General features: G+C 35.8%; 1 non-coding gene across 1 annotated transcript; it reads right to left on the reverse strand.

Annotated features, from left to right (window-relative positions):
* Positions 1 to 10,986: 10,986 nt before the first annotated feature.
* LOC148564299 (small nucleolar RNA R71) lies at positions 10,987 to 11,094 on the reverse strand. Its single transcript, XR_015885224.1, has one exon. It is a non-coding gene; the product is annotated as a small nucleolar RNA R71 (small nucleolar RNA).
* Positions 11,095 to 11,338: the final 244 nt, after the last annotated feature.

Consider the following 11,338-nt stretch of genomic DNA (forward strand, 5'->3'; position numbering starts at 1 on the left):
CTGCAGACCTTCAGGCTACCACCGAGACTCCAACAGCCGATCCTTCCAGTGATGACACTCCTTCACACCCAGCTTAAGTGAGCATCGAGGACGATGCTTTATTTTAAGTGTGGGGAGGTCGCCATCCCTAGCGTATCTTTTTGGTGAACCACTACAGACTCTTTTTTTATCTTATTTTGTTTATTTTTTATTTTTATCTTTATTTTTATTTTTTAGTACTTATACATTGTTCTTTTGCTGTATTTCTACTTTATTTCCACATTTTGTACTTTAGTTCATATTTTAGCCATTTAGTTTAGTTTGCAGTTCTAAACTTATTAATTATAGAATATGTGGATTCATTAGTATAGTTTACCCTTTTAGCATATAATAGTTTGATTTAATTGAAAATAAAAGGAGTAAACTAGACATCTTAGTAATTTAAAACAATCCACACACCTTGTATATATAGCATTACATGTTAGTTAGTTAGCAACATTTCATCAAGGAACAACACTAAGATTTTAAGGGCCACCCTAAGATTTACATTGAGAATAATGGGAACTCTTAATTTTTACTTGCATGACATGTATAACTGATATATGATTTTCGAGCTGGAGAACACACAGCCTATGAGTCTTGAGCTTAATTATATGGTTACATTCAAACCATAATTTTCATTCCTGTGTGTTTTACCCTTCTTTTTCATTCTGATGTTCTTTACTTTGTTTTAATCTATATGTCCAATTATAGAATATAGATACATACCAAGAGATGATTGAGGCCATCATTTGAATTTTTCCTCACTTATCCCAAATTAGCCTACCTTTTACATCACCTTTGTTAGCCCCCTTGAGCTTTTTAATCCCCTCTTGCTCTATAAACAACATTACTAGCCTTAAGCAGAAAAACAAAATAAAAATCCCAAGTTGAATCCTTGGTTAGCTTAAGATAGAAATTGTATATTGTTTAAGTGTGGAGGATTTTATGGGAACATGGGATTATAGAAACAAAGTAGGAATTTAAAAAGAATAAGCTATTTCAAATGCAAAAATTTGGGAAGCATGCTCATGTGAAATCAAAACAATTGAATTACCATGTGCATTAAAAAAATTCCAGTATTTAAATAAGGGGATACAAAAATTTCCCAAATGCAAAATAAAAAGAATCAATGCACATGGGACAAAATTAAATTTAATACATGAGTTTGCAATACAAAGAGGGAAAATTTGGGCAAATAGGTTAAAAAACTTTGATTCATAAAGTATGTATGTTAGGTGAGATCTTAGACTAATCAAGGATTCGCTTTTTAGCTCACTTAGCCTTATACATATGCCTTCACCTTTACCTTGGCCCCATTACAACCTTGAAAAAGACCTCATGATTTTTGTATGTCTGTATTCTATAATTGTTGATTGGTTATATGAAGAACAAAGTTATAGAAAGTAAGGATAGAAAAAGAATAGAGTGATTAACCAATAAACACTGAGTGACTAGAGAGTAAACACAAAATCCAATGAGGGTTCAATAGCTCATCACCATATATCTCTGCTTAAATTGTTAATTGTCTTGCAAGTTTGTGAAAGATTTTTACCCATCTCAATTGTAAAGGTGCTTTAACATTATCTAAGGTTTGGTTATGCATATATGAGGATATGAATTAATTTAACTACATGTAAGCTTTATATACAAGTGAATAATAATTAGAATTGCATGATTCATTTAGGTAGCTGCATTTAGAATAGATTGCATTGCATGAGATTCCACCACTTTAACCTTACCTTACTCTTTATCTTGGATTTAGCATGAGAACATGCTATTGTTTAAGTGTGGGGAGGTTGATAAACCCATATTTTATGATATATTTTGTGCTCAATTTAAGTGATTTATTCAACCCTTCACCCACTTATTCATGTGAAATTGCATGGTTTTACTTTCCCTTCCTTATTATGTGATATATGTGAAAAACATGTTTCCTATGCTTTAAAAATAATTATTTTAATTAACTTTTATTACCATTCGACGCCGTGATTTCTGTGTTAAGTGTTTCAGATCTCCTAAGGCAGGAATGATTTAAAGGATGGAAAAGAAACATACAAAAATAGAAGGAAAGCACAAAATGGAGTTTTTGAAGAAACTGGCAGCGACGCGAACGCATGGACAACGCGGCCGCATGCCTAGCGCGAAAAGGCAGTGACGCGAGCGCGTGACTAACGCGGACGCGTGCCTTGAGCAGAACACAGATGACGCGTACGCATGAACGAAGCGAACGCGTGACAAGGAAAACTCCCAGATGACACGACCGCGTGACCCACGCGGACGCGTGACAGACGGCACGCACCAGAAACTGCAGAAAACGCTCCCAGTGATTTTTGAAACCCTTTTTGGCCCATATCTAAGTACAGAAAGCATAGATGAGAGGTTATAAAGTGGGGGGAATGCATCCATTCATGAGAAGGCCTTCAATTATTCACTTTTCATGATTGAGATGTAGTTTTTAGAGAGAGGTTCTCTCCTCTCTCTTAGGTTTTAGGATTAGGATTCCTCTTAAAGGATTTAGTATTTCAACTCTTCATCAAGTTCAATATTTCTTTTACTTTATATTTCTCTTTACTTTCATATACTTTAATGCTCTCATTTAATTACTTATGTTGCCAAATTGGCTTATGAACCATTCATGTTAGGATTTTCTTTATTTAATATAAACTGAGGTATTTCAGATTTATGATTCTTATTAGCTTTTTATATTCTTGGTTTAAATTGATTAATTGGTAACTCTTGAGTTGTCAAACTCATTGTGATTGATAATTGTTATCTTTGCTGATTGATCTAAATTCCTATAACTCTAGTCTTTCCTTAGGAGTTGACTAGGACTTTAGGTGTTAAATTAATTTATCCACTTGACTTACCTTCATAGTTAGAGGTTGACTTAGTGGGAGCAAAATATAATTCTCATCACCATTGATAAGGATAACTAGGATAGGACTTCTAATTTTCATACCTTGCCAAGAGTTTATTTTACAGTTATTTATTTATTTTACTTGTCATTTAAATTACTTGTTCCTTACTTTCAAAACCCCCAATTTACAAAACTCATAACCAATAATTAGAACACCTCCCTACAGTTCCTTGAGAAGATGACCCGAGGTTTAAATACTTCGGTTATCAATTTTAAAGGGGTTTGTTACTTGTGACAACCAAAATGTTTGTACGAAAGGATTTTCTGTTGGTTTAGAAGCTATACTTACAACGCGATCATATTTTTATATTTCTTTACCGATAGAAAAACCGATCGTCAATGGGGTTCGAGTTTTGGGTGGGAGAGAAGTGTTAGTAGATAAATAAACAAAAGGAGATGAGAGAGGGGGAGAGAATTCGAATTTAATTTAAAATAAAAGGAAAATATTTTTGTTTTTATTTCAAATATTAGTTAAAATTCGAAAATTCAAAAGAGAAATAAAATTTGAAAAAGATGAGAAATAGTAAACTTTAAAATCAAACAAAAAGATAAGATTAATTGAAAAAGATTTAAAAATCAATTTTGAAAAAGATTTGAATTGGAAATTGAAAGGATTCGATTTTGAAAATTAAAGTTGATTATTTGACTAACAAGAAACTAAAAGATATGATTCTAAAATTTAAAGATTGATCCTTTCTTAATAGGCAAGTAACAACTTGAAATTTTTAAATCAAAATATTAAATGCTAGCAAAGAATTCGAAAATATGAAACAAAATAAGAAAAAGATTTTTGAAAATCAATTTGAAATTTTCGAAACTATGAAAGAAAAATGAAAAAAGATTTGATTTTTGAAAAAAATTTAAAAAAGATAGAATTTTTAAATTGAAAATTTGACTTGATTCATAAAAAACAATTAAATTTTAAAACTTTATAACTAAATCAATTCAAACTTTTGAAATTTCTGAGAAGAATAAGGGAAAGACATTTTTTTTATTTTTGAATGTTTAATGGGGAAAGAGAAAAACAATAAAAAGACTCAAAATATGAAAATTATGAATCAAAACACACAATGCATTCAAGAACATCTTGAATGTCTAGATGAACACCAAGAACAGTTTGAAGATCAAGATGAACATCAAGAACTTATTTTTTAAAATTTTTAAGAAAAGACACACATGCAAGACACCAAACTTAGAAATTTTCAAACTTTAGACACTAAGGATTCAAAAATGCATATATAAACAAGAAAAGACACAAAACAAGAAAAATTAAAGATCAAACAAAGGAGATCATTAAGAACAACTCGAAGATCATGAAGAACACCATGCATGAGTTTTCGAAAATTTTAATGAAAATTTAAAAAAATACAGTTGACACCAAACTTACAAATTGACACTAGACTCAAACAAGAAACACAAAATTATTTTTGGTTTTATGAAATTATAATTTTTTTTGGATTTTTCGAAAATTATTTGGAAAAAAAAATAAGGATTTCAAAATTTTTAATAAGAATTCCAGGAATCATGCAATGTTAGTCTAAAACTCCGGTCCAGGAATTAGACATGGCTTACTAGCCAGCCAAGCTCTCAGTGAAAGCTTCGGTCCAAAACACTAGACATGGCCAATGGCCAGTCAAGCTTTAGCAGATCATTACATACAACAGCTAAATTGCTGAGAAAGATAAAGAAGCTCTTCTAAGGATAGTTGAAACCTCGGTCCAAAAAATTAGACATGGCTTAACAGCCAGCCAGGATTCAACATATCTCATGAAACTCTAGAATTCATTCTTAAAAATTCTGAAGAACATAGAATAATTTATTTTTTGAAAATTATTTTTTTTCAAAAATAAAAATAAAAGCAAAAAGCTTAAAATTAAAATAAAATTACCTAATCTGAGCAACAAGATGAACCGTCAGTTGTCCAAACTCGAACAATCCCCGGCAACGGCGCCAAAAACTTGGTGCACAAAATTGTGATCTCAACGGCGCCAAAAACTTGGTGCGCACGATTATAATCTCAACTCCTTTTCACAACTCCGCACAACTAACCAGCAAGTGCACTGGGTTGTCCAAGTAATAAACCTTACGTGAGTAAGGGTCGATCCCACGGAGATTGTCGGCTTAAAGCAAGCTATGGTCATCTTGTAAATCTCAGTCAGGCAGATTCAAATGGTTATGGGATTTTGATAATTAAAATATAAATAAACTTAAAATAAGATAGAGATACTTATGTAATTCATTGGTAAGAATTTCAGATAAGCATATGGAGATGCTTTGTTCCCTTTGAATCTCTGCTTTCCCACTGCCTCCATTCAATCCTTCATACTCCTTTCCATGGCAAGCTGTATGTTGGGGATCACCGTTGTCAATGGCTACCATCCGTCCTCTCAGTGAAAATGGTCCAAATGCGCTGTCACCGCATGGCTAATCATCTGTCGGTTCTCACTCATGCTGGAATAGGATCCGTTGATCCTTTTGCGTCTGTCACTACGCCCAACACTCATGAGTTTGAAGCTCGTCACAGTCATCCCATCCCAGATCCTACTCAGAATACCACAGACAAGGTTTAGACGTTCTGGATCTCAAGAATACTGCCAATGGATTCTAGCTTATACCACGAAGACTCTGATCTGAACCAGGAGCCCAAGAGATAAACACTCAAGTTATTGCGGATAGAACAGAAGTGGTTGTCAAGCACGCGTTCATATGTGAGAATGATGATGAGTGTCACGGATCATCACATTCATTAGGTTGAAGTACAAGTGAATATCTTGGAATAAGAATAAGCTTGAATTGAATAGAAAAAAATAGTACTTTGCATTAATTCATGAGGAACAGCAGAGCTCCACACCTTAATCTATGGGGTGTTGAAACTCCACCGTTGAAAAATACATAAGTGAAAGTGGTCAAGGAATGGCCGAATGGCCAGCCCCCTAAACGTGATCTCTGAACATAAAATTATCCAAAAGATGTATAATAAATCACTAAAAGTAGTTTTTATACTAAACTAGTAGCTAGGGTTACATAAGATAAGTAAATGATGCAGAAATCCACTTCCGGGCCCACTTGGTGTGTGCTTGGGCTGAGCATTGAGATTTCATGTGTAGAGACTCTTCTTGGAGTTAAACGCCAGGTTGTAGCCTGTTTCTGGCGTTTAACTCTGATTTGTAACCTGTTTCTGGCGTTTAACTTCAGAATAGGGCAGGAAGTTGGTGTTTGAACACCAGTTTACGTCATCAAAACTCGGGCAAAGTATGGACTATTATATATTGCTGGAAATCCCTGGATGTCTACTTTCCAACGCAATTGAGAGCGCGCCAAATGGGATTCTGTAGCTCCATAAAATCCACTTTGAGTACAGAGAGGTCAGAATCCAAGAGCATCTACAGTCCTTCTTCAGCCTCTGAATCAGATTTTTGCTCAAGTCCCTCAATTTTAGCCAGAAAAAGTGAAGGAAGGTCCTCATGAAATCAAATTTTCTACTATTTATACACTTTCTAATTTAGTCATCAAGTACTTGGAGTGGGCTTTTTGGCCTCTGATGAAGTGGGTCAGAATTGGTACTTGGTTGCAGCTCCCGGAGAACGTAGCGTTCTGAAATTGAGCGCATCGTTCATTCACCCATGCGTATGCATCCCCTGTGGGTGCGCGTCCTTCTTCGCTGAATGCATCATCACGCGTACGCATGCTTCGCGCTCATGCGTCCCCTTGTATTTTTGCACATCGATGCGTACGCATCATGTACGCGTGCGCGTCACTGCCATATTTAGCCTCCATCATGCTTGCACGCACCATTCACGCATGTGCGTCACTGATAGCATTCGTTAAATGAGTGCTACGTTCGCGCCATGAACGCTACCCACGCGTGCGCGTCCACTGCGCATGCGCGTGGGTGGTAAAATGTCAATTCCAAGCTTCCGCGCCAACCACGCGTATGCGTGCTTCATCCCAGATGCTCCATCGATGCGTGCACGTCACATACGCGTGCGTGTCGGTTGCAAAAATTCAATCCCAAAGTCTCATTTTATCGCAGGCACTCGTGTAAGTAACGTAGCGCTTGATGAGCGGATAATTTATACGCTTTTTGGCATTGTTTTTAGTATATTTTAGTTAGTTTTTATTAGTTTTTAAATAAAAATTACATTTCTGGACTTTACTATGAGTTTGTGTGTTTTTCTGTGATTTCAGGTATTTTCTGGCTGAAATTGAGGGACCTGAGCAAAAATCTGATTCAGAGGCTGAAAAAGGACTGCAGATGCTGTTGGATTCTGACCTCCCTGCACTCGAAGTAGATTTTCTGGAGCTACAAAAGCCTCATTGGCACGCTCTCAAACGTGTTGGAAAGTAGACATCCTGGGCTTTTCAGCAATATATAATAGTCCATACTTTGCCCGAGATTTGACGGCCCAAACAGGCGTTCCACGTCAGCATAAAAATTCTGGCGTCAAAACGCCAGAACTGGCATAAAACCTGGAGTTAGACGCCCAAACTGGCACAAAAGCTGGCGTTTAACTCCAAGAAAAGTCTCTACATGTGAAAGCTTCAATGCTCAGCCCAAGCACACACTAAGTGGGCCCGGAAGAAGATTTCTGCAATAATTACTTATTTCTATAACCCTAGGCTACTAGTTCTCTATAAATAGGACCTTTTAGTATTGTATTTTCATCTTGGTTCTTCTGGTTCCCTCTCTGGGGCCGAAGCCAATGAACACTATTATCACTTTTGTATTTTCAATGGTGGAGTTTCTACACACCATAGATTAAGGTGTTGAGCTCTACTGTTCTTCATGAATTAATGCAAAGTACTATTGTTTTTCTATTCAAATCAAGCCTATTTCTTCTCCAATATATACCCTCGTACTTCATTCAGTTAAGTCAGAATGAAAGGGTGACCCGTGACAATCACCCAATCTTTGTTACTCACTTAGCCAAGGTTGCGTGCCTGACAACCACAAACCGATCTACATGATGTTCAACGTAGTCATTGGACGACAGCTGGAGTATATTCTCTTGGGTTTCTAATCTAAGATTAAAACCTTCGTGGTATAGGCTAGAATTATTGGCGGCCATTCCTGAGATCCGGAAAGTCTAAACCTTGTCTGTTGTATTCCGAGTAGGATATGGGAAGGGATGACTGTGACGAGCTTCAAACTCGCGAGTGTTGGGCGTAGTGATAGACGCAAAAGGATTAATGGATCCTATTCCAACATGATCGAGAACCGACAGATGATTAGCCGTGCAGTGATAGCACATTTGGACCATTTTCACTGAGAGGACGGGAGGTAGCCATTGACAATGGTGAAACCCAACATAAAGCTTGCCATGGAAAGGAGTATGAATGATTGGATGAAGACAATAGGAAAGCAGAAGTTCAGGAGGAACAAAGCATCTTCATACGCTTATCTGAAATTCTCACCAATGAATTACATAAGTATCTCTATCTTATTTTATGTTTTATTCATCTTTTTATTATCTTAAACTTCATAAACAGTTGAATCCGCCTGACTGAGATTTACAAGATGACCATAGCTTGCTTCAAGCCGACAATCTCTGTGGGATCGACCCTTACTCACGTAAGGTTTATTACTTGGACGACCCAGGACACTTGCTGGTTAGTTGTGTGGAGTTGTGAAAAAGAGTTGAGATTACAATTGTGCGCACCAAGTTGTTGGCGCCATTGATGATCACAATTTCGTGCACCAAGTTTTTGGCGCCGTTGCCAGGGAACAAACAATCCCCGCACAACCAAGTTTTTGGCGCCGTTGCCGGGGATTGTTCGAGTTTGGACAACTGACGGTTCATCTTGTTGCTCAGATTAGGTAATTTTATTTTATATTTAAGCTTTTTTCTTTTTATTTTCGAAAAATTTCAAAAAAAAAAAGGAAAAAATTAATATTTCTATTCTGTTCTTCGGAGTTTTTAAGAATGAATTCTAGAGTTTCATGATGATTTGTTGAAGTCTGGCTGGCTGTGAAGCCATGTCTAATCTCTTGGACTGAGGTTTCAACTTATCATCACAAGAGCTTGTTGATTTCTATCAATTTTGCTATTGAAAGTAATGATCTGCTAAAGCTTGGCTGGCCATTGGCCATGTCTAGTGTTTTGGACCGAAGCTTTCATTGAAGGCTTGGCTGCCTAGTAAGCCATGTCTAATTCCTGGACCGGAGTTTTGGACTAACATTGCATGATTCCTGGAATTCTTATTAAAAATTTTGAATCTCCTTATCTTTCTCTTTTTCCAAATTAATTTTCGAAAAATTACAAAAAATTTTATAAAATCATAAAACCAAAAATAATTTATGTTTCTCATTTGAGTCTAGTGTCTAATTTTAAGTTTGGTGTCAATCGCATTCTCCTAATTTTCAAAAATTACATGCATTCTGTTCTTCATTGATCTTCAAGTTGTTCTTGATGATTTTATTGGGTCTGATCTTTAAATTCACTTGTTTTGTGTGTTTTGTTGTTTCTCATATGCATTCTCAATTTCTTAGTGTCTCTAATATGAAAAGTCCTAAGTTTGGTGTCCTGCATGCTTTGTTTATTTGATCTTAGTTTTACATGATTAGTTTCATTTTGTTGTTTTTCATCATTAAAAATTCAAAAAAATTTTCAAAATTGTGTCTTTTCAAGTCAATAATACAGAGAATTGAAGATTCAGAACATGCAGTAGAGGAATTACACAGAAAAAGCTGGGCGTTCAAAACGCCCAGTGAGGAAGGAAAACTGGCGTTTAAACGCCAGCTAGGGTACCTGGCTGGGCGTTAAACGCCCAAAAAGGTAGTATTTTGGGCGTTAAACGCCAGAATGGATACCATTCTGGACGTTTAACGCCAGGATGGCACAAGAGGGAAGATTTTGTTTTTAATTCAAATCTTTTTCAATTTTTCATAATTTTTCAAAATCAAATCTTTTCAATCATATCTTTTCAAAATCAATTTATTTCCATTTTTTTCTTTTTACTATTTTCGAAAATCCTTGCTACAATTAATGATTTAATTCAAAATTTTCAAGTTGTTACTTGCCTATCAAGAAAGGATCAAATTTTAAATTTTAGAATCATATCTTTTAAATTTCTTGTTAATCAACTTTAATTTTAAAAATTCCTTTTTTTAATTGATTTTCAATCATATCTTCTCAATTACATCTTTTTCAAAATAATTTTCAGTCATATATTTTTATTTATTTCTGATTTCAAAATCTTTTTCAAAATCACTTAATTACTTTCTCAATTTTAAATTTTTGAAAATCATTTATCAAATTTTCAAGATTTCTTTAATTATTTCAAAATCTTTTTTTATTATTTTCGAAAATTCTTCCTCCTTCTAACATTTTCTATTTAAAGGACTAACACTCCTCCTCAATGTGTAATTCAAACCCTATCCCTCTTGATAAGTTCGAATTCTCTCCTCTTTACCTCCTCCTTCCATTCATCTTTTTCTCTGACACCTCAAGGAATCTCTATATTGTGACATAGAGGTCTCTATACTTTCTTCTCCTCTCCTTCATATGAGCAGGAGCAAGGACAAAGGCATTCTTGTTGAAGCTGATCCTGAACCTGAAAGGACCTTGAAGAGAAAGCTAAGAGAAGCTAATGCACAATTCTCTGTAGAGGACCTAACAGAAATTTTCAAACAAGAAGAAGCCATGGCAGCCGAAAACAACAACAATGCCAACAATGCAAGGAAGGTGCTTGGTGACTTTACTGCACCGACTCCCGACTTTTATGGGAGAAGCATCTCAATCCCTGCCATTGGAGCAAACAATTTTGAGCTTAAGCCTCAATTAGTTTCTCTAATGCAACAGAATTGTAAGTTTCATGGACTTCCATTAGAAGATCCCCATCAGTTCTTAGCTAAATTTTTGCAAATCTGTGACACTGTTAAGACCAATGGGGTTGACCCTAAGGTCTACAGACTTATGCTCTTCCCTTTTGCTGTAAGAGACGGAGCTAGGACATGGCTGGACTCACAACCTAAAGAAAGCCTGAACTCTTGGGAAAAGCTAGTCAATGCCTTCTTGGCCAAATTCTTTCCACCTCAAAAATTGAGTAAGCTAAGAGTGGAAGTCCAGACCTTCAGACAGAAGGAAGGTGAATCCCTCTATGAAGCTTGGGAAAGATACAAGCAATTGATCAGAAGGTGTCCTTCTGACATGCTTTCTGAATGGAGCATCATAGGTATCTTCTATGATGGTCTGTCTGAACTGTCCAAGATGTCATTGGATAGCCCTGTTGGAGGATCTCTTCATCTGAAGAAGACACCTGCAGAAGCTCAAGAACGCATTGAAATGGTTGCAAATAACCAATTCATGTACACTTCTGAAAGGAACCCTGTGAATAATGGGACAAATCAGAAGAAAGGAGTTCTTGAGATTGATACTCTGAATGCCATATTGGCTCAGA

Source organism: Arachis ipaensis, chromosome B5 (assembly GCF_059453495.1).
Source record: "Arachis ipaensis isolate K30076 ecotype BB chromosome B5, ASM5945349v1, whole genome shotgun sequence".
NCBI classification, from domain to species: Eukaryota; Viridiplantae; Streptophyta; class Magnoliopsida; order Fabales; family Fabaceae; genus Arachis; species Arachis ipaensis.